Below are 21,045 nucleotides of genomic sequence, written 5' to 3' on the forward strand. Positions count from 1 at the left end.
CTTCATCTCAACATATTTTTCCAGAAATACAGAAAAAGAAATATGGAATCAGGAATCTTGTTTTTCATCTATTGTCCATTTTGGATTTTTACATGGAAAACACTTTCCAGATGTCTGTCTTCACAGTGAAGTATATTTGTCATAATCTATGTCCATTTCTACAAAAAGAATCACAACACCACATTCACCATTAGAGGAAAAATCTCTTCCTCAAACTTGTAGTTCTGCCGACTTGAAAAAAAAGTCTTCACTTATTCCTGCTGAGCTCTCTATAGTTATAATCTGTTTCTCTTGTTTCACTGACAGATTCATGAGACTAGTGTATTGTCTCTATTTCCTTACCATCCTTACCATCTTAGAATTTCCTGCCTAATTCCATGCAGTTAACTTCCACTTCTATAACTATACCTAAACAGCATTCCTGAGGTTGCCAGTTATCTTCCTGACAAATCAGAACCCTTTTCTCAGACTTCCTCAGTGACTCTACCCATCCAGTTCCCAAGAACACACCCCTTTCCAGGGCCTTACGTTTCCTGGTTTTCCTGCTACCTCCTGGACTTTCTCTCATTCTATTCTGCTGGCACCTCTGATGACTTTACTGTAGGTATTCCTCAAAGCTCAATGTTTAACACTTATTTTTTGTTGTTCTCTTTGATTAGTTTCTTAATGGCAACTTCAATTATATCACTTCATTCTTTTGTTCATTCGTTTAGTAAATATTTTTTGAGTACCTACTATGTGCCATGTGACATTGTTTTTGTGACTGGGAATGTAGCAGGCAATGAGACAGACAGCCCTTGCGCTCTTCAGAGCTTATGACTAATCTGGTAGAACAGAAATTGAATAAGTAGTTATAAGTATGGTAGAATGCCAAGGGAGATTCCAGAGTGCTCTTAAATGTTCGCCTCCAGTCTGTACCTAGTAACCTGAATTTTTAATGTTTGAAGGCTTGGTCTTTCTGTAAAGGTTCCAGATCCCCTTCTAATGCTTTCTTTTTCTGTCCCCTATACTAACTTCTTATTTCGACAGTACACGATATTAGGAAAGCAATCTTTTAAAGCTCATAAAAAGTGCTGAAATCACCCCCAAAGTTTTTAGCTTAAAAAAAAAACCTTTATAAAAATGGCATTTTAGGTAATATGGTATGTATTTTAATTTGTGTGTGTGTGTGTGTGTCTGACAAAGTGTTCATTACGTTCTGTTTAGACCCATGACATCAAAAGTGGAGGTATATACACTTCATAGGTGTGCAAGATCATCCCCTGGGGTGAAGAGAGACATATTAGAAGATTGATTTGTGTTTATTTTTATCTAATAGATAGACAAATTTGTTTCATAAGTTAAAAAATATGGATTGACATTGGTGTCCCCACCTTGCATTTATCAGATAGACACACATCACAGACAGTAAATGAGGTAACCTAAGGGAAAAGTGGGAATTCCACAACTTGGAAGAATTGAAATTAGTGCTTTCCTTTGTTTATTTGCTTCAGTATATGGTCACATAATGCATTGTGACCAGTTACATGTCTTTGCACATTATATTATCTAAGTTTTAACTAAATAAAGCTTCACAGTAATAGACAAGTAGCCTAAAGAGGTTTCCCCAAATAAATCATCATTAAAAATGTGTATACAAGCATAAGCAAACAAGAAATGCCAGAGCTGATACTTGTTGAATTTATCAGGAAAAGTGTTGAAAATGGATTTAAAGATGATTAATATTTGGTTCCAGCTTTCAAGGAACTCAGAATCTAGTGGGGGAAACAGATTAAAAATTATAACAGTGTGAGAACTATAAAAGCGCGTGTAAAGTTGGGTAAGGGTGAGGAAGTGTTGAGGAAGTGGGTATTACCAGGATAAGGGAGGTGATAATTAAGACTTCTTGAACTGGCTTTTGATTGAATTCATCTGGCAGATTGAGGCGTTGGCGGGTGGAGGAGGGGTTGGGGAGAAATGATCAGAATTTCAATTTGGAAATGTTTGGGTAGTGTGGATAATGGTTGGAGGGGGCAAGGACGGGTAGGAAAAATCATTAGGTGTCTATTACCATACTTACCTTGTACTCTGCTATCTTGAAATCTTAGATTTGGAAATCTCCTTTTGACTAGAATTCCTTCTCTTTGATCTCTTTGACTCCTTTACTCATTTAAGTGTGTTCTCATCATCATCAGGCCTGTGATTCCATGCCTCGTTTTTATTCGCCCTATTTTTAACTCTCACCAGCATTCTCAGTTTCCTCCACCCTTCTGACCAATCAATCTACATTCCTGGATGAATGTTTTCTCTGTTCATGCTCTCACACTGCCAAGCATTGTTAGAGAAAATTGTACAACCTTGTAGATGGATGCTAATACCAATGCATGATTTCTTACTTCCGTTGAATCTTTGTAACTGCGTAGCAATGCTTCTACTTCTTAACTTTTTCACACTGTCTGCAGAGCCTGCAAAACTGTGAACTTTTCCACTCTCCTAAGATGCCTTCTTCAGTCTCATATACTCTTATTCTTAGCCCTTGATGCTTTTTCTATGCAGAGAAATTACAAATCATCAAGTTGTTTGGTAGGAGCTCCTTCAATAAAATTCCCTTGTTTCCACCTTTTATCCGTCTCCACACTCCTCCCCCATTAGTGCCAAATGTTTCAAAGGAAGCATCCCAGGTGTTCTCTTCTGAGTTGAGCTACTGCTGTCTTAACCTTGGCTGCATATTAGCATCACCTGGAGAATTTAAACAACTGATGCCTAGACCACAACCCCAGAGTGTGGACTGGGCCAAATTTCTCTGGCTTGGACTACTAATACTATGTTGAGTAAAGTGGCAAGAGTGGGCATCCTTGTCTTGTTCCTGATATTAGGGAAAATGTTTTCAGCTTTTCACCACTGAGTATGACGTTAGCTGTGGGCTTCTCACATATGGCCTTTATGATGTTGAGGTATGTTCTCTCTATACCCACTTTGTTGAGAGTTTTTATCATAAGTGGGTGTTGGGTTTTATCAAATGCTTTTTTTGCGTCTATTGAGATGATCATATGATTTTTATCCCTCCTTTTGTTAATGTGGTGTATTACATTGATTTGTGGATATTAAGCCATTCTTGCATCCATGGAATAAATCCCTCTTGGTCATGGTATACAGTCCGTTTAATATATTGTTGAATTGAGTTTGCTAAGGTTTTGTTGAGGATTTTTGCATCTATGTTCATTAGATGTATTGGCCTCTAATTTTCTTTTCTTGTAATGTCCTTGTCTGATTTTGGTATCAGGCTAATGTTAACCCCATAAGATGAGTTTGGAAGCATTTCCTCTTCTATTTTTTTGGAGAGTTTGAAAAGGATTGACATTAATTCTTCTATGAAGGTTTGGTAGAATTCACCAGTGAAGTCATTTGGTCCTGTACGTTTAGTTGTTGGGAGGTTTTTGATTCCTGATTCAGTCTCCTCACTAGAAATCAGTCTGTTCAGATTTTCTGTTTCTTCCTGACTCACTCTTGGTGGGTTGTATGACTCTCTGCTGGTCTCTGCATTAGGTGAAACAGCCGCCTCTCACGTTCATGACGTAGTGGCTTCATGTAGTAGACGAACCCTGCCCTAGCCCTTGGTTGTCTCTCAGACCTTTGTGACTGTCCAAGGAGCTTGTTGTATTTTTAATAGTTCTCAGTAGTTGAGGGTGTGCCAAGACCTGTCAGTGTCCCAAAGGAGAGAATTTCAGTCAGCACCTAAATGCAGGCTGATTTGAAGCCAGACCCTCAGACAGCAACTGTTAAAGTATGCAAATATATACAGTGCTGGGCGTCCACAAGTGTAAGCCCCACTGTTCACCAGAATCAGACAATGTGAAGGTCTCCCCTGGGTGGCAGTCATTAAAAGCAGGGCCCTAGACAAGTGTATAAGCTCTTTTCTGAGAGGTACTGGTGAGATGTAGTCAGGCAGTGCAAATATGGTGTCCACCGGCCTGCGTTCCCTGAGAGAAGCTCTGTAGGCCCCTGGGTGTGTGCCTAACCCATGTGACCACAACTCCAGGACAAGAAGATAGGCTTCTTTCAGAAAAAGACTGGAGATGTCTTTCAGTCTGTTGTCTGTGCAGTACCTTGAGGGTAGTAGCCTGTCAAGAATTGTCAGGCTATTGCCTTCAGGGGATCCAGGAACACAAGACCCCTGGCCTCAAGAGCCAAGCTGTCAAGGGGCATCACCTGGACAGCAGCCTTGAAAACCCAGGTACTAGACATTAAAAACCAGGGGACCAGATGTGTGTAAGCATTCCCCTCCAGGACATTGGCACTTGGGCGCACGGCAGAGGGAGAGCGCAAGGCAGCACCTGCCCTGTGAGCTCTGTGGAAAGGATTACAGTCAGCCCTTAACGTGTGTGTTCAGCTAGAAGCCTGCTTCTTGGGCTGCTTCTGTGATGATTAGCTGATGGATTTCTTTTACAGAGGCTGTTGCCTCTCCCTGTGCTCCAGGGGTGATGTCTGTTTAAGAACTCTTTTTCCATTGGTTACAGTCTTACAAGACTTGCAAGCATAAGCCCCACTGGCCACTAGAGCCGGCTCACCTAGAGGTGTCCTGTGTAGCAGCTTCAAAAATGAGGTGCCTGACAAAGGTATACATTCCTTTCTGGGAGATACTGGTGACTTGGATGAAGGCAGAGGAGTTGTGCAAAGATTCCGTCCACCAGCCTGTACTCCCTGAGAGCACTTCTTAGGCCGCCTGGTAAGTGTCAAGCCAGAAGCCTGCGCCTCAGGCTGGAGCCCTTTCGCAGACTGGAGGTGTGTTTTAGCCTGCTGTCGGGGCAATGCCCGGGGGTGGTAGCCTTCCAAGTGCTGCCTCTCTGATTGTTACATTCCCTCCGGGCCCAAGAACACAAGCTCCTGGAACCAGGCAATCAAGGGGCATCCCCTGGGCCACAGCTGCATAAGTCAGAGCCCCAGACCTGTGTAAAAACTCCTTCTGGGAGATACTGGTGATCCGGAGCACTGTAGAGGGACAGTGGGGAGATGGTGCCTACAGTCTGTAGTGAGGCAGAGGGGGAGTGTAAAGACGGCGTGCACTGGAAAGAGAGAAAAAGAGATTGTGTCCACTGGCTAAAGCAATGCAGGGGGAGCACACAAAGGTGACGTCCAGCAGCCTTTGTCCCCAGAGAGTGATTCAGCAGGTTTGTAGATGTGTGAGTTAAATGAGATGCCTGCCCCTCAGGCCAATGCTTTAATATGAACCGAGTGAGCCTCTTTCACTTTGCTATTGGCTGTCTCTGAGCTGGGCCCTGGGGAGGATGGATCCTCGCACCAGCCTTGTAAGAGCCATTTCTCAGTCTTGTGGGGCTCGTGTATTCAAACCCCACCGGTTTTCAAAGCTCATCTCTCAGGTGCAGGTCTTAAAAGCTGGGGTGCCTGATGAGGGGTTCCACACCTTTGCATCTCAGTAAGAAGCTCTGGGTTTGAATTCCTTCTGATTCTGGGTTGCCATGTGGAAGGGGGGTTTATGGTGAGACTGTGTCCCAGCCTCTCCTACGCACTTCAAAGTGGTTTTTCTTTTTAAATATTGAAACCATTTCAAACTTACAAAAATTTATAGTGACCAATGTTTATATGAATTTCTTTCTGGGCTTAGACATTCCAAGATCATTTAGATATTGTAAATTTGAAACCCTATCAGTGGGAATCATAATAATAAATTCTTTGGGGAGAACTTTTCCCCCCTTTTCAGAACTCATTCCATGATAGAAAATCTTCCTGGTTGTCTTGCTGTGGCGGGGGTGCCTTTTCCCTGAGGGTATGGAACTCCCAGATGTTTAGTTGATGTGCACAGGGGAAGCGCATAGGAGGGGTTCGCCGTTTCTAATTTCTGCTTGCAGCAAGGGCCCAAATTCTTATCTCTGGCTACCACACGGGTTTAAAGATTCAAGCACCTTCCTCGTCCAACTGCCTTCCCACTCAGTATAGGGTCATAGTGTGTGCTCCTGGCTCTAGCCTAGTATTCAGTTCCTTCTTTATTTCTGTCACCTAACTATTTCTCTGTCTTTTTTGTAAGCTCAAATATGTATTAAAATATACTTTTTGCACTTCACCTGGAATTAGCAGGAGTTTGTAATGGAAGAGTTTTCATGTTAGCTCGTCGGCCTGTATTAGGGATTGATCGTGTTCAGCTCAAGTTACAGAAACCTGGGTACAGTGACTAACCAAAATAGGGGTATACCTTCTCACCTACTAAGAAGTTCAGGGGTTGGCAGCTTTCTATGTCTTTTAGCTATTCTTAACATGCAGCTTTCATCCTCATTCTCAAGATGGCTCCTGTATTTCTAGGCGTCACATATGTCTTAAAGGCAGAAAAAACATGAAAGGTGAAGGCAAAAGGCACAATGCCAACTGAGTCTGCTTTCTCTTTTTTTTTTTTTTAAATCAAGAAAATGAAGGCTTTTTCATAAGCCCCACTTAGTAAACTTATTTATCTCTCGTTTGTCAGACTTGGGTCATTTGGTTCCTTGTAAAAGTAATAGAATTTGGTAAATGCAGTGTGCCTTGTTGAGAAAATACCCATTTTTAAAAAACAAGGCAGTTGTCATGCTGACAAGCTGGGGATACTGTTAGCAAGGAAGAAGGGGAGAACAGTTAAAGGACATATGAATATCTGCCATTCTACTGTGGAGCAAGAACTGAGTCTCCTGGGTCCTTTCTGCTACACTGCAGCTTCCTTTCAGCATCAGGCTGATAAACAGGGCTGGCAGCATAACTTGCAGGGCTCAGTGCAAAATGAAAGCACAGAATCCCTTATTCAAGAAGTAGGAGAAATGTGCCAAAGGTACAAAAGTACCTTCTGTGGTCTCTCAAATTTCATAGTGCTTTTTATTTGCTACTTAATGTCATTCTAAGCAAAAAAAAAAAAAATCAGTGTGAATTTTACCATGCATCTTCATACTGTACAGTGCCAGTTTTAAAATGCATATATGAGCATTTAACATGCATGCATAAGCATTGAAATTATACAGTATGTAATTCTTAGTGTGTCCATACACTTGTATTTCATTCTTACCAAAAGAGTGGAAATGCTGCACAAAACTAACTCAATTTTAAAAATTTGACTTCTTGATATATGCACATTCTACCAGTAATCTCTACCTTTGGCTTAATGATGAGTAAGGAAGGGCTGAAAGGAAGAAGAACTATGCCCTTTCTTTCTCTCACATTTTCAGTGTAAGTGGTTGACAGCTTCCATACACACTTACCTTGTACTCTCGTTGGTCTGCTGGAATTCTTTACTCATGGAGCATTGTCAACACTATGTGCATGTGATTGCAAGGACTGACAGTGAACACGTGTGTCTCAAAGTGCTGATATGGAAAGATTTCCAAGCTATAATAATAAAAAAAATAAGGTATGTAAGAGTGTGTGAGTCTTTTTAGGTAAAAAAAAAAATTCTGTGTGTTATGTATAGATAAGTACATTGTATATGCACAACTTTTTAAATAAAAGAAAATTTTTTCTTTTTTTATTGACATATAGTCAGTTTACAACGTGTCAATGTCTGGTGCACAGCATAATATTTCAGTCATACGTATACATACACGTATTCCTTTTCATATTCTTTTTCATTATAGGTTACTATAAGATATTGAATATAGTTCCCTGTGCTATACAGTATAAACTTATCATTTATCTGTTTTATATTTAGTAGTTAATATCTGCACATCTCTAACTCTCAATTTATCCCTTCCCACCCTCCTTCCCCTCTGATAACTGTAAGTTTGTTTTCTATGCCTGTGAGCCAGTTTTTGTTTTGTAAATAGGTTCATTTGTGTCTTATTTTTTTAAACTCTGCATATGAGTGATATCATATGTTATTTTCCTTTCTTTTTCTGGCTTACTTCACTTAGTATAGCTATCTCCAGGTCTATCCGTGTTGCTGCAAATGGCATTATTTTATGATTTTTTATGGCTGAGTAGAAGTCTATTGTATAAACATACCACAGTTTCTTTATTCAGTCATCTGTTGATGGACATTCAGGTTATTCCCATATCTCGGCTATTGTATATAGTGCTGCTGTGAACATTAGGCTGCATGTATCTTTTCAAATTAGAGTTCCTTCTGGATATATGCCCAGGGGTGGGATTGCTGGATCATATGGTAAGTCTGTTTTTTTTTTAGTTTTTTGAGGAATCTCCATAATGTTTCCCATAATGGCTGCACCAAACTGTATTCCCACCAACAGTGTAGGAGTGTTCCCTAATAAAAAGGAATTTTAAGAAGCTTTTTGCAGTGGTTATCTCTGGGGAAAAGGTACATTGGGGTGAGGAGTGGGAAAAGCTAGAGGCTTTCACTTTTCATTTTGTGAATGTCTTTACTGCTTGGAGTTTCAGTCTGTGTGTGCATGCATGCCTGTGTGTATGTTTACATATACTGATATATAATATTTCTTTCATATTTTAGTTTTTTGATTTTAGAGTAGCAACTTTATTGATTTAATGCACACTCATTAAAATATTCAACTGGAATAGAAATTGACAAAGAAAGCAACCAGCAACCCAGAACCACCACCCAGAAATAGCCAGTATTAACATCTGGTGAAAATCTCTTTCTATATAAATATAGATGAAGGATGAGTGAGAGAGATATGGAAAGATAAAAAAGGGAAAGAGACATTATTAAAGATAGAGAGACAGTTATAAAAGGTATTAAATTAAATTTACTTAAATTTAACAGAAACAAAAAACTAGAATGAAAAATGAATAGCTAAGTCTCATATTATTTCTTTTCCACAAGAGGTATTAGATCCTAAAAGATCCCTCTTGGGGTCACTGGAGTCATTTTGTGTGACTGGTTTCCCCCTCCTTTGACTGCTTGTTTCAATCTTAGATATTATCTATTAACTTAATATATTAAAGATGAGATAATGAGAACTCATATTTTATTTAGCCTTTCCTTTGTCTCCCCACAAACTTTTACTGCTTTTATTATTTCTACTTTCAGTAGGAGTTAAACAGAGAATCAGCATTAATGTTCAGTGTCACTGGAGGATGTAGGAAAATAAGCAGCCTCATACACTGTGGAAGGAACTATACATTGATAATGACATTTGGAATGGTAATTTGCATATGTATCAAAATTTAAAATATATAAGATCTTTGACCCAGCAACTCTACCTGTAGAAATCTATCCAAAGACTTGTTTATTCGAAGAGAAGTATACAAAGATTTTTTTTGGTAACATGTTTTTAATACTAAAAAGTTGGAAACAATTTAAATATTAATCAGTAAGGAAATAATTTGATGACTTACAGTGCATTCATAATGAGGAATACTATATACTTGCTAAAAGAATTGAGAGAAGTCTGTACTAAAATGGAAAAAATGCCTTTTCTCTGTTAAGAGAAAAAAAGCAAGTGATATAACATACCTACAGTGTGATTCCATTTATTTATTATAAAAAATCTTATTTTTACACATATATATATTTATGCACCTACACTGATACGGAATGGTACACATAGAGAAAGCGACAGAGAGAAAGGGAGGATAAAGAGGAACTTTCACAGTTAACTTGTATACTTAAAAACTGCTATAGTATTTTACAACAGGAATGTGTACATTGAATAAAAGACAGAGAAGGAGGAAAGAAAAAAATTCTAGTTTCTTCTCTAAAATTTAATATGTGAGAGTAAGTTACCTAATTAATTTTGTCTAATATTTCATATTTGAAGATAAATATAATGATTAAATCTGCATTATATTTCAAGTGAAAAAAGAAACAAACCAGCTTTTGACACAGTCCACATGGCTTACCATAGTTATTAGCCAAAAAGCCAAAACTCCCTCACCTCAAAATGACATAATTTTTTTCCTATTGTGCTTAGGATCTTGGAATAATTTAATTTGCCACATTCTTTGTTCCTGAGTAAAAGTGCTAGGTTAATGGCAATATTATTATCTTCCAAAGTGTTTCTAGAAGTATCTTGGTCTTTTTTCCAAGTTCATACTGGAAGAACTGAATACTAATTCCACTATAAAATAAAGCTTATTTATAATTTTTTTTTATAATTTAGCTAATCATATTTGTGACTTAGGATGAAGACTAAAAGAAAGAGTAATATAATAGGCCCACATTGTTGTAATTTAGGCTAAATGACTCATATTAGCAATAAGCGTCCTATACTGAAAGGTACATATCACTTATCCACTGATGCTTTGTAAGTATGGAAATAAGGAAACAATATCACCAAAAGAAGTGGTTCCCCAGGAAAATTTCAAAAGGACCCACTTATCTGTTGCTTACCTATCAGATCAACTAACAAACACCTATTGTGAGCAGTCCCTGTGGTAAATTCGATAGAGGACACCAACCAATATAAGCTTGTTCCTTCTATCAAAGGACACGTATACATAAGATATTATGAAAAGTCAAATCTAAGAAAGTGTAGCTTTGAATGCATTCAGGTGGTTGTGGTGGAGTTAAGCACATCCAGAAGTCTTGCTAAGAAGCACAAAATGTGATCCTTGTGCTCCGAGGACATACAATCTAGTTTTGTTCACATGCAAAGAACGCCTATGCTGTGCGGCTGTGTGATGCCAAGTATTAATTGAGCAGAACAAATAATTGCTACAGAAAGTCACAGAAAGGACACATTATTACTCTGCTACACACAGAGTAGTCAGGTAAACCTCACAGCATGAGGCAGGAGACAACTAATAACGTTTAAAAGGCAGTTGGAAATATGTAATTAATGTTTGGGAAAGAGCACTAGGTTAAAGGTACAGTTGTTGGAGTTTTTGCGTAGATGTGACAGATAAGATTTCCACCAGGATACATATATATATACAGTGAGAAGGAATGGAAGGTTAAAGCCTAAAGAAAAGAGTAAGATACTGTGAAAATAAGAGTGGACATTAAAAAAAATAGAACACATTTGGAAATATAAAATACAGTCATTAAATTAAAAATCTTATGGACTGATTAATACCTTATTAGATATAGATGAAGAGATATTGGTAAATGAAGTAGTTCTGAGGAAATTAAACAAAGATGCAGCATGAAGAAATATGGAGTGAAAAGTATGAATTAAGAAAAACAAGGAAAGGGTGAGAAGGTTCAGTATATTATCCAACAAGATTTCCAGAAAATAAGATAAAAAAGGAGAGAGACAAATTTGATGAGATAATGGTTGATAATTTCAAAATTTCAAAGACTTGATGAAATAATGTCTCAAGGTCAATAATCAGGAGTCTCAAGCAAAATAAATAAGAAATGGGCTCTAGGTAGATTGTAAAATTGGAATACTGCAAAGACAAAGATAAATCTAGAAGGGAAACAGATGTAAAAGACAGATTACTTGCAAAGAAGCAACTATTAGATAAGCAATAGAGCAGCAGCAGATTTCTCAAGAACAGCAGTAGAAGCCAGAAGTTAATTAAACAGTATCTTCAAAGAGCTGAGGAAATAAACTTAGAATTTAATATACAACTGAACTATCACTTAATAGTTCCAAATAATGACAGTTTTCAGACAAATCTGAGGAAACTTACGTTTCACAGATTGTCGCTGAAAGACCAAAATATCCACATTAAATTCTATACATTGTTTAAAGGTATATTTGTGTATATATATTATATATGTATCATATGCAGTACATGTAAGTGGTAAAATTATAAAAACAAGCACTGGAATGAGAAACACCTAACTCAAAATACTGATTTACTGTGGGAGAAGAGATGAGAATGGAGTTAGAACTTCATTTGTATTTTTTAAGCTAGTGTACATGGGCATTCATTATATAATTTTTAGACTTTTTTTGTCTACTCTAAATATATTTTAAAAGAGAAGAGGAAGTTTTAAGAAAAAGAATGATCTACAGTATTAAATATTGCACCAGAAAATGAGAACAGGAAATTCCACAGATTTGGATTCTTAAAGGCCACTGAATCGGCTCCAGAGAATTGTTTTCCTAGAGAAGGGAGAATGAAAACATCCCTTCTAGCCTGCCTACATCTACTATCATTTCTCCCCTCCTGTTGCAGTAAAAGAGATGTCCCTCTGCCCATCAAAGATCAGTTCTTTCTCTGTGAATTCTGGATCCTACCTTTCCCACCTTTTTAGGGCCCATATATTAAACACTTTCTTTCCTATGTTTTCATGTTCTTCCTTTCTACAAGTTCCCTTCCAGTATTTCAACATGCTCAAGTCTTTACTTCTTTTTAACTCCTCTTCCCTCTAATTGGTACAAAACCAAATACTGCCTCTTTTCACTCTCAAAATCCTGTTCCACTCCTACCTTATGTACCTCCTTCCCCTGTCAGTCAACCATCTTAAAATGATTCTGTCCAATCAGTGTCTCAATGTCTATCTCCCATTTACCTCTGAAACCACTCTACTGTAGCTTCTTCTCCCTCAATCCCCACTCCACAGGAATTCTTCCCCTTGATCTGGTTTCCCGGTCTTGATCTCTTACCACTGCTAAGGATTCTGCACTGCATCCTTCCTGTCCCTCGTCATGATAGATGCAGTGCTTACTGAGATTTACCGTATGGGAGGCACTGTGTTATATACTTTACACATATTATTTCCTTCTTGAAACCTCTCTTCCTTTGGCTTCCATTACCTAACACTCCCCTGATTTTCTTTCACTTCTCAAATAGCTACTCTTTGGTTTCTTTGCTCATCCTCATCTCTTCGTCTTTAAATAGATGAAGTTTCTCGAGGCATCATTCTTATTCCTCTATTCTTCTTACTTTATACTACAGATATCGCCTTCATTCCTGTATGTCTATGTATACATAGATGACTCTCAATTTTTTCTTTCATTTCATCCACTAATATTTCAGCATGTAATTCTTTAAAAGATAAGAGCTTTTTTTTTTTTTGGTTAAATGTAATCACAACACTATTTTCATAGCTAAAACAAATACCCCGTCAGTGGCAACTTTCCAACGTCTCATAAATATCATAAAATTCAGATTCTAATCATATTACTCACTTGATTGCAAACCTTTAGTGGTTTTCAGTATTCTTAGAATAAAGAACAAAATCTGTAACCTGTCCTACAAGATCCTGCCTGATTCTTCCTGGCTCATCTAGTCAGCCAGTCCAATAGAATCAAATCTAGACACGTAAAATGCTACTTCCAAACAGCTGTTATAGGAAGATAACTCTGGCTACAATGCAAAATAAAATAAAATAAAATGCTGCGTCACATCTATTATTTTGAGTTAACATCTAATAATATTAAGTTAGTAAAGGAACCAAACCCTCATGGTGAAATTTTCATTTTTCAACGCTTTGACAAAAACCAGGGAGTTGAGAAATACTGATGAGGGACATGATGCAGGCCTGGCTCAGCTAAGGTAGAGATGCTAATGGAAGGGCCTTGATAGACATTACCCTTGGACAGTCTGCCACATACGCTCTGCAGCGGACAGTCAGGGTTTGGGGAAAATCCAATACAACTGAAATTGTTTTCTTTGTTATCCCTGACAGCCTTCACAAGGACGGACTGCCTAGATTGAACCCTTTGCTGTTAGCTAATTAGTTTACCTGTGAAGTCTTCCTAGACTTTCTGCCATTTTTCCCTCACAGGTACACTTTTTGCCCTTGTTCCATGACAACAGTCTAATGACTCTATATGTGAAAAATTTTTTTATTGTAAGTAAATAACTAAATGTTTCTGAGTTTTTTTTTTTTTTATAATAAAGGCTTAGTCTTACTCTCAAATCTGTTCTTTCTCCACTTTCTCATCTTAATGCCTTCATTTGCTCAGTTGTTCAAGATGGAAATCTGGGAATATTTTCCATCTTTTCTTGTCCCTCATGCCTGGCTCCCTTCCAATATCCAACTCGTCACCAAGATCTCAGTCTGCTTTCAAAATCCATCTTGACAGCAGCCACGATAATCATTGACAGCAAACCATCTATTGTTTGGGCTATTGAAATACTCTCCTAAAAGGGAACCCTCCTCCATTGTTGGTGGGAATGCAGTTTGGTGCAGCCATTATGGGAAACAGTATGGAGATTCCTCAAAAAACTAAAAATAGACTTACCATATGATCCAGCAATCCCACTCCTGGGCATATATCTGAAGGGAGCTCTAATTTGAAAAGATACATGCAGCCCAATGTTCATAGCAGCACTATATACAATAGCTAAGATACGGAAACCACCTAAATGTCCATTGACAGATGACTGGATAAAGAAATTGTGACATATTTATACAATGGAACACTACTCAGCCATAAAAAAGAAGCAAATAATGCCATTTGCAGCAACACAGATGGACCTGGAGATCACTGTACTAAGTGAAGTAAGCGAGAAAGAAAAAATAACATGATATCATTCATATGTGAAATCTATTATTATATTATATTATTAGCTTATTATATGTCTCTCTCTGTTTAAATACTTCAAATGGCTTTTATTATACCTATGATAAAATGATTAATCTGAAATTCTTGACATAGCCTACTCTTTTTTTTTAGTTGAATTATAGTCAGTTTACAATGCTATGTCAATATAATACATATATTCCTTTTCATATTCTTTTTCATTATAGGTTACTGTGAGATATTAAATATAGCTCCTTGTGCTATACAGAAGAAATTTGTTGTTTATCTGTTTTATATATAGTAGTTAGTATATGCAAATCTCGAACTCCCAATTTATCCCCTCCCACCCCCTTTCCCCTCTGGTAACTGTAAGTTTGTTTTCTATGTCTGTGAGTCTATTTGTTTTGTAAATAAGTTCTTTTGTGTCTTTTTTTTTTCAGATTCCACATATAAGTGATTTAGTTTTTTGAGGAATCTCTATGCTATTTTCCATAATAGCTGCACCAAACTATCTTCCCACTAACAGTATAGGAGAGTTTCCTTTTCTCCACACCCTCTCCAGCAGTCATCATTTGTGGACTTTTTAAGATGACCATTCTGACTGGTACGAGGTGATACCTCATTTTAGTTTTAATTTGCATTTCTCTGAATTGATAGTGATATTGAGCATTTTTTCATGTGCCTATTGGTCATTTGTATGTCTTCATTGGAGAATTGTTTGTTTTAGGTCTTCTGCCCGTTTTTGAATTGGGTTGTTTTTTGGTTATTCAGTTGTATTTGGTTATTCAGCTGTTTATATATTCTTGAAATTAAGCCCTTGTCAGTCGCATCATTTACAAATACTTTCTGCTCTTCCATAGGTTGTTTTTTGTTTTGCTTATGGTTTCCTTTGCTGTGCAAAAACTTGTAAGTTTAATTATGTCCTATTTGTTTATTTTTCCTTTTATTTCTATTGAACATAATTTACTCTTTCACAAGGCTCTGCTTGATCTGGCCCCCATTTGCCTTTCTAAGCTCATCTGGTACTATTACAACTAGAGCTCACATTGACCCTCTTTCCATTTTGGGGGCACCAAACCTTCTCCCATATCATCACCTGCAGGCATGGTGTCCCTCTGTCTTAAATTCCCATTGCTACTTATTCTTTAGAAGTTGGTACACACATTACTTCCTCAGAGAGGCCTTTCTGAACTTCCTATTAAATTAAGGATTTTCTTCTAAAGTCCTTCATAACTCTAAACACAGTTTATAATTTTATTAATTTATATAATTATTTGTCTAGTAACTCATTCCCTATTAGTCTGTGAACTCTAAAAGGAGAGGTATCATATCTGCTTTTTAAAAATTCTATATAATAAATGTCTAGCATTTAGCAGATACTAAATATTTATTTTGAACAAATGAATGAGTGGGATGTTTGGAGAAGCATTTAGTACAGTGTCTGACACATAGACAATACTCAAGTTGATTTTCCTTTTTCATTTTAAATGTTTACATCAAATGTTGTTTTATTTAATGGAATATTGTTAGGTTTAAAAAAATAAATCTTTTGAATGGCTACAGTCATTCCACTAGATGTCAGCCTAACCTAAAAAATTAATGGCTGTGAGCTTAAAGTACTATGTATGATTCCAGTGTTCAGTTGAGCTGTTAGATGATTCCCAAATTTTTAATTTAATGAAGAAATAATGTTTTTGTAGATACCTTTGAATTTGAGATTGTGGATGCTCCAGGATTGTATATTGAGTATGGAGGATATAATTCTCTTGTAGAAGGTTATAGCGATTTTGGTTTCTTTAATCAAAGAACTCTATCAATAATACAACATTTATGAAATATAATAATAAGACAATAACAGCTTCTAATATTTATTTAGCACTAACTGCATGCCAGACGCTTTGCTAAAAGCTTAACTGTTTTATCTTATTTAACCTCAATTAATTAATAAATTAGGACAGTAACTAAAAGTATCCCAATTGATTAAAAAAAAAATCTGTGAGATAAATAGTATTACTAACCCTGTTCAAAAACTGCAGTTCGAACAGGTTAAGTAGCTGTTCTTAAAAACTCCAAAAGAGATAGCCTAACATACCATAATTACTTATTTATAAACATAAACACTATTTATAAAAAAATAAAGATGTTTTAATAATGGGACTTGTTGACATTCGTTGCCACTTGGCACTCAGGATTTTGTTTATGTGACAGCTAAGTAAATGCTGTTTGGAGGAAGAGATTAGGTTGGTGGTGGAAAGAACATAGATTTGCATCTCAGTTTCACCATTTGCTAACTTTATTCTGATCTTGGGCAGGTTATTTCATATCTTTGAGTTTCAGTTCCCTTGTAGTTAAGCGGGATTGTGATACAATGCCCGCCTTACAGTGCTGAAGTAAAGGTTAGATAGGAAGATATCTGGAAACTGCCTACCACAGTGGCTGGCATGTAATAAATTACAGTTTTTATTATTTTTGTTAATAAATGTCAATGTGAGGACAACAGATATTAATTTTGTGGATACTATGGATAAAAAGCCCTCATATTTTGGTGATGGTAGATAAATATGCAAAATACAATGCCAAAATCATCTCTCTATTTCAGTCTCCTTTATACAAGTTTGAAAGATGAGTACTCCCAGAATTACAGGTCAAACCGTATGAGAACCTGCTCAAGCATCTGCAGTCTCCGTTGCCTACCGAGATAAGTATACACTTGGAGTCATATTGTAGATTATTTTCCCATTTTTACTTTATGGCATGCTCCTGTATACATCCAAGGCCAGATCAGAAGATGTGAGCCCACAAACTAATGTCCCTAATTCAAGTTTATGTTTTTAATATATTTATAAATTTATTCAATGTGGCTGGAATGAAATCAATTTTTTTAGACTTTAAGAAATTTTTAAAACTCAGGGAAATATAAAGAATAGCGTAACAACACTCTTATTCTTCTGATATAGAATTAATCATTGTTAATTTTTTATAATATGTTTGGTTTTTTTTTAAAGGGCCAAAACATTACTGTTTAAGCTTAAGCTCTGTGGAATTGAACCAGCACCCCCGTTCCATTCACCTTTCTAGCCCCACTGAAGATTCCTTTATAAAGAGTTTAATGTATCTCCTGCCCAAACAACTTAAAAAATATTTTTACTTATCTATGTTTACAATGAAATATAATATATTCTGTGTGGTTTTAATTTATATACATGATATCAGACTGTACCTATCATTCTGTAATTTTCCTCACTCAATATTATATATTTGAAATCTGTTTAATATTGATTAGAAATAGACAGATATAATCTGCTTCTTTTGGTCATGAATACACCACATTTTGTTTATCCAGTCTGCTACTGGGGGACAGCTAGCTTGTTTTTGGTTTTCATCTCAAAAATCAAGCTGTGGTGAATGTCTTCATGTATCCTGGAACACAAATATAAGAGTTTCTGTCAGGGATCTACTTATAAGTGTCTGCATATTTTTTATTTTACTAAATTACACCGATTGCCTTCAGCAGAAAGAACCTGTTTCCTCCCATTTTTACAGAAACTTTATAGATACTATTATTGGATGAAAAAGGTATCTTCCTGTCTTTTTTTTTTTTTTTTAATCTGCCTTTCTCTGGGTGACTTCCAGATTGCAACTCTTTTTCTAAGGTGACTGGCCTTTCACTTTTCCCTCTCTGTACACTGACAGTTCATGTCCTTTGCCTATCTTTTTGTTGTTGAATTGTTGATATTTTTATTTCCTTTTCCCCCCTTGTTTTTATTGAGTGTGAAAATATCTGCTTTCCATTCTGTATAAACCTTCAGTGTCTTTAAATTTTTTTCACTATCTTAAATTTATATGTAATTAAAATTCAAAGAATTGAAATCTTAACATTGAATATTTTAATACATGAATATGATATACTTCTTCATTTATTCAGATCTTTAAAAATGTTCTTCAGTATTTTATAGTTTTCTGCATAAAGTTCTTCTGCATTTTTGGTTGGATTTTTTCTAAGGTATTTTACAGTTTTATTCCTATTATGAATAAGAATTTTAAAAATGACTATTTCTAATTTACTTGCTTATAAATAATAATATTTTAAAATTTCATACATTGAATTCTCATATTCCTATAGTTTTGGTTGCATCTCTCTGGATTTTATATGAAAATGATTATGGTTTTCAAATAATGACAGTTCTGTCACTTTAAAATACTCATGCTTATTCATTATCTTTTTGCATCGATTAGGGACTCCAGCATAATAGCGCTGCTAACAATGCTAGCAAGTATCTTGGTGCATTCCTGACTTTAATCAGAATGCTTGAAATGTTTCCTATAGGAAACTTGGCATAGGATTATCTAAATATTCACTAAAATTTCTTTCAAATCCAGTTGTCCAAATTTTTGTTTTTTAAAACTCATGAATAAGTAATTGAATATATCAAATGCCTCTTCTGCGTTTATTGAGATGCTCATGATTTTTCTCCTTTAAACTGTAGTACGGTGAATTGCATTGATAGTGATTTTTATTATTATTAATTCTAGTTTTTTATTATTTTAATTTTTGATTATTACTAGTTAGTTAATTTCATTGGAACTCAGGTATAGAATTTAATTAATAATTCTCCTCAACTGATGATTTGCTGTCATCATTTGTCCATGGCTCCTCTATTGTATCATTTTACTTATTTTTATTTTCACTATCTACAGCTCTATTCCATTTCTCCTGCTTCTACTTTTACTTTAATGCATTTGTTATACATCCTGGTGTAATAAAGTGTTATTTTTTGTGTGTGTCTATGTGTTAATTTATATAAATGGTATTAGTTTATATATATTGATTTGTTTCAAATTTTTTCATCAGCACTGCATGTTTAAGGTTTATTTTGTTGCTCTATATACATCTTCTGTATTGTTTTAAGTGTAATATAATATATATTTCAGATTATGTACCCATTGCATTTACTTATCTATTCTCCCAAGGATGGGCACTTAAAGTTAGTCTCAACTTTCTGCAATTATAAAATAACACTGTGATGAATATTCTCATGTACGTTGCTTTTGATTTGTGTGCTGGTTTCTTTGATGCTTATACCCAGGTATGTGATTGTTGGAACACAGGATAATTTGTATATTGAGTTTGCTAAAGTCCATCAGATTATTTTCCTTGATACTGTTTCAGTTACACTCCCATTAGTAGAGCATAAGAAATCTTATTTCTCTTTCTTACCTACAATTTGTGCTATCTGATTTTTAATTTTTATTAATTTGATGAATGTTTAGGTGTATATGAACATTGTTGCAATTGGTATTTCTCTGACCCTAGAGTGTTTCTCTGATTTCTACATTTATTTGCCACTGGGCTTCCTTTTAAATGATTTATGTACGTATATATTTTGCCTATTTTTCTATTGAGGTTTCTTGTCTTTTTCTTATTCACTTGCAGCTGTTCCTTATACTTGACATATATTAATTCCTTAGCAGGTTTTATTTATTTTTTTTTTACATTTTTTATTGATTCATAATCATTTTACAGTGTTGTGTCAAATTCCAGTGTTCAGCACAATTTTTCAGTCATTCATGGACATATACACACTCATTGTCACATTTTTTTCTCTGTGATTTATCATAACATTTTGTGTATATTTCCCTGTGCTATACAGTGTAATCTTGTTTATCTATTCTATAATTTTGAAATCCCAGTCTATCCCTTCCCACCCTCTACCCCCACCCCCAGTAACCACAAGTCTGTATTCTCTGTCCATGAGTCTATTTCTGTCCTGTATTTATGCTTTGTTTTTGTTTGTTTGTTTGTTTTTGTTTTTTAGATTCCACATATGAGCGATCTCATATGGTATTTTTCTTTCTCTTTCTGGCTTACTTCACTTAGAATGACATTCTCTAGGAGCATCCATGTTGCTGCAAATGGCATTATGTTGTCGGTTTTTATGGCTGAGTAGTATTTCATTGTATAAATATACCACCTCTTCTTTATCCAGTCACCTGTTGATGGACATTTAGGTTGTTTCCATGTTTTGGCTATTGTAAATAGTGCTGCTATGAACATTGGGGTGCAGGTGTCATCCTGAAGTAGATTTCCTTCTGGGTACAAGCCCAGGAGTGGGATTCCTGGGTCATATGGTAAGTCTATTCCTAGTGTTTTGAGGAATCTCCACACTGTTTTCCATAGTGGCTGCACCAAACTGCATTCCCACCAGCAGTGTAGGAGGGTTCCCCTTTCTCCACAGCCTCTCCAGCATTTGTCATTTTTGGATTTTTGAATGACGGCCATTCTGACTGGTGTGAGGTGATACCTCATTGTGGTTTTGATTTGCATTTCTCTGATAATTAGTGATATTGAACATTTTTTCATGTGTTTTTTGATCATTTGTATGTCTTCCTTGGAGAATTGCTTGTTTAGGTCTTCTGCCCATTTTTAGATTGGGTTGTTTATTTTTTTCTTATTGAGTCGTATGAGCTGCTTATATATTTTGGAGATCAAGCCTTTGTCGGTTTCACTTGCAAAAATTTTCTCCCATTCCGTAGGTTTTCTTCTTGTTTTATTTCTGGTTTCCTTTGCTCTGCAGAAGCTTGTAAGTTTCATTAGGTCCCATTTGTTTATTCTTGCTTTTATTTCTTCTAGGAGAAAATTTTTGAAATGTATGTCAGATAATGTTTTGCCTATGTTTTCCTCTAGGAGGTTTATTGTATCTTGTCTTATGTTTAAGTCTTTAATCCATTTTGAGTTGATTTTTGTATATGG

This window comes from Vicugna pacos, chromosome 13 (genome assembly GCF_048564905.1).
Source record: "Vicugna pacos chromosome 13, VicPac4, whole genome shotgun sequence".
In the NCBI taxonomy this organism is placed as follows: domain Eukaryota; kingdom Metazoa; phylum Chordata; class Mammalia; order Artiodactyla; family Camelidae; genus Vicugna; species Vicugna pacos.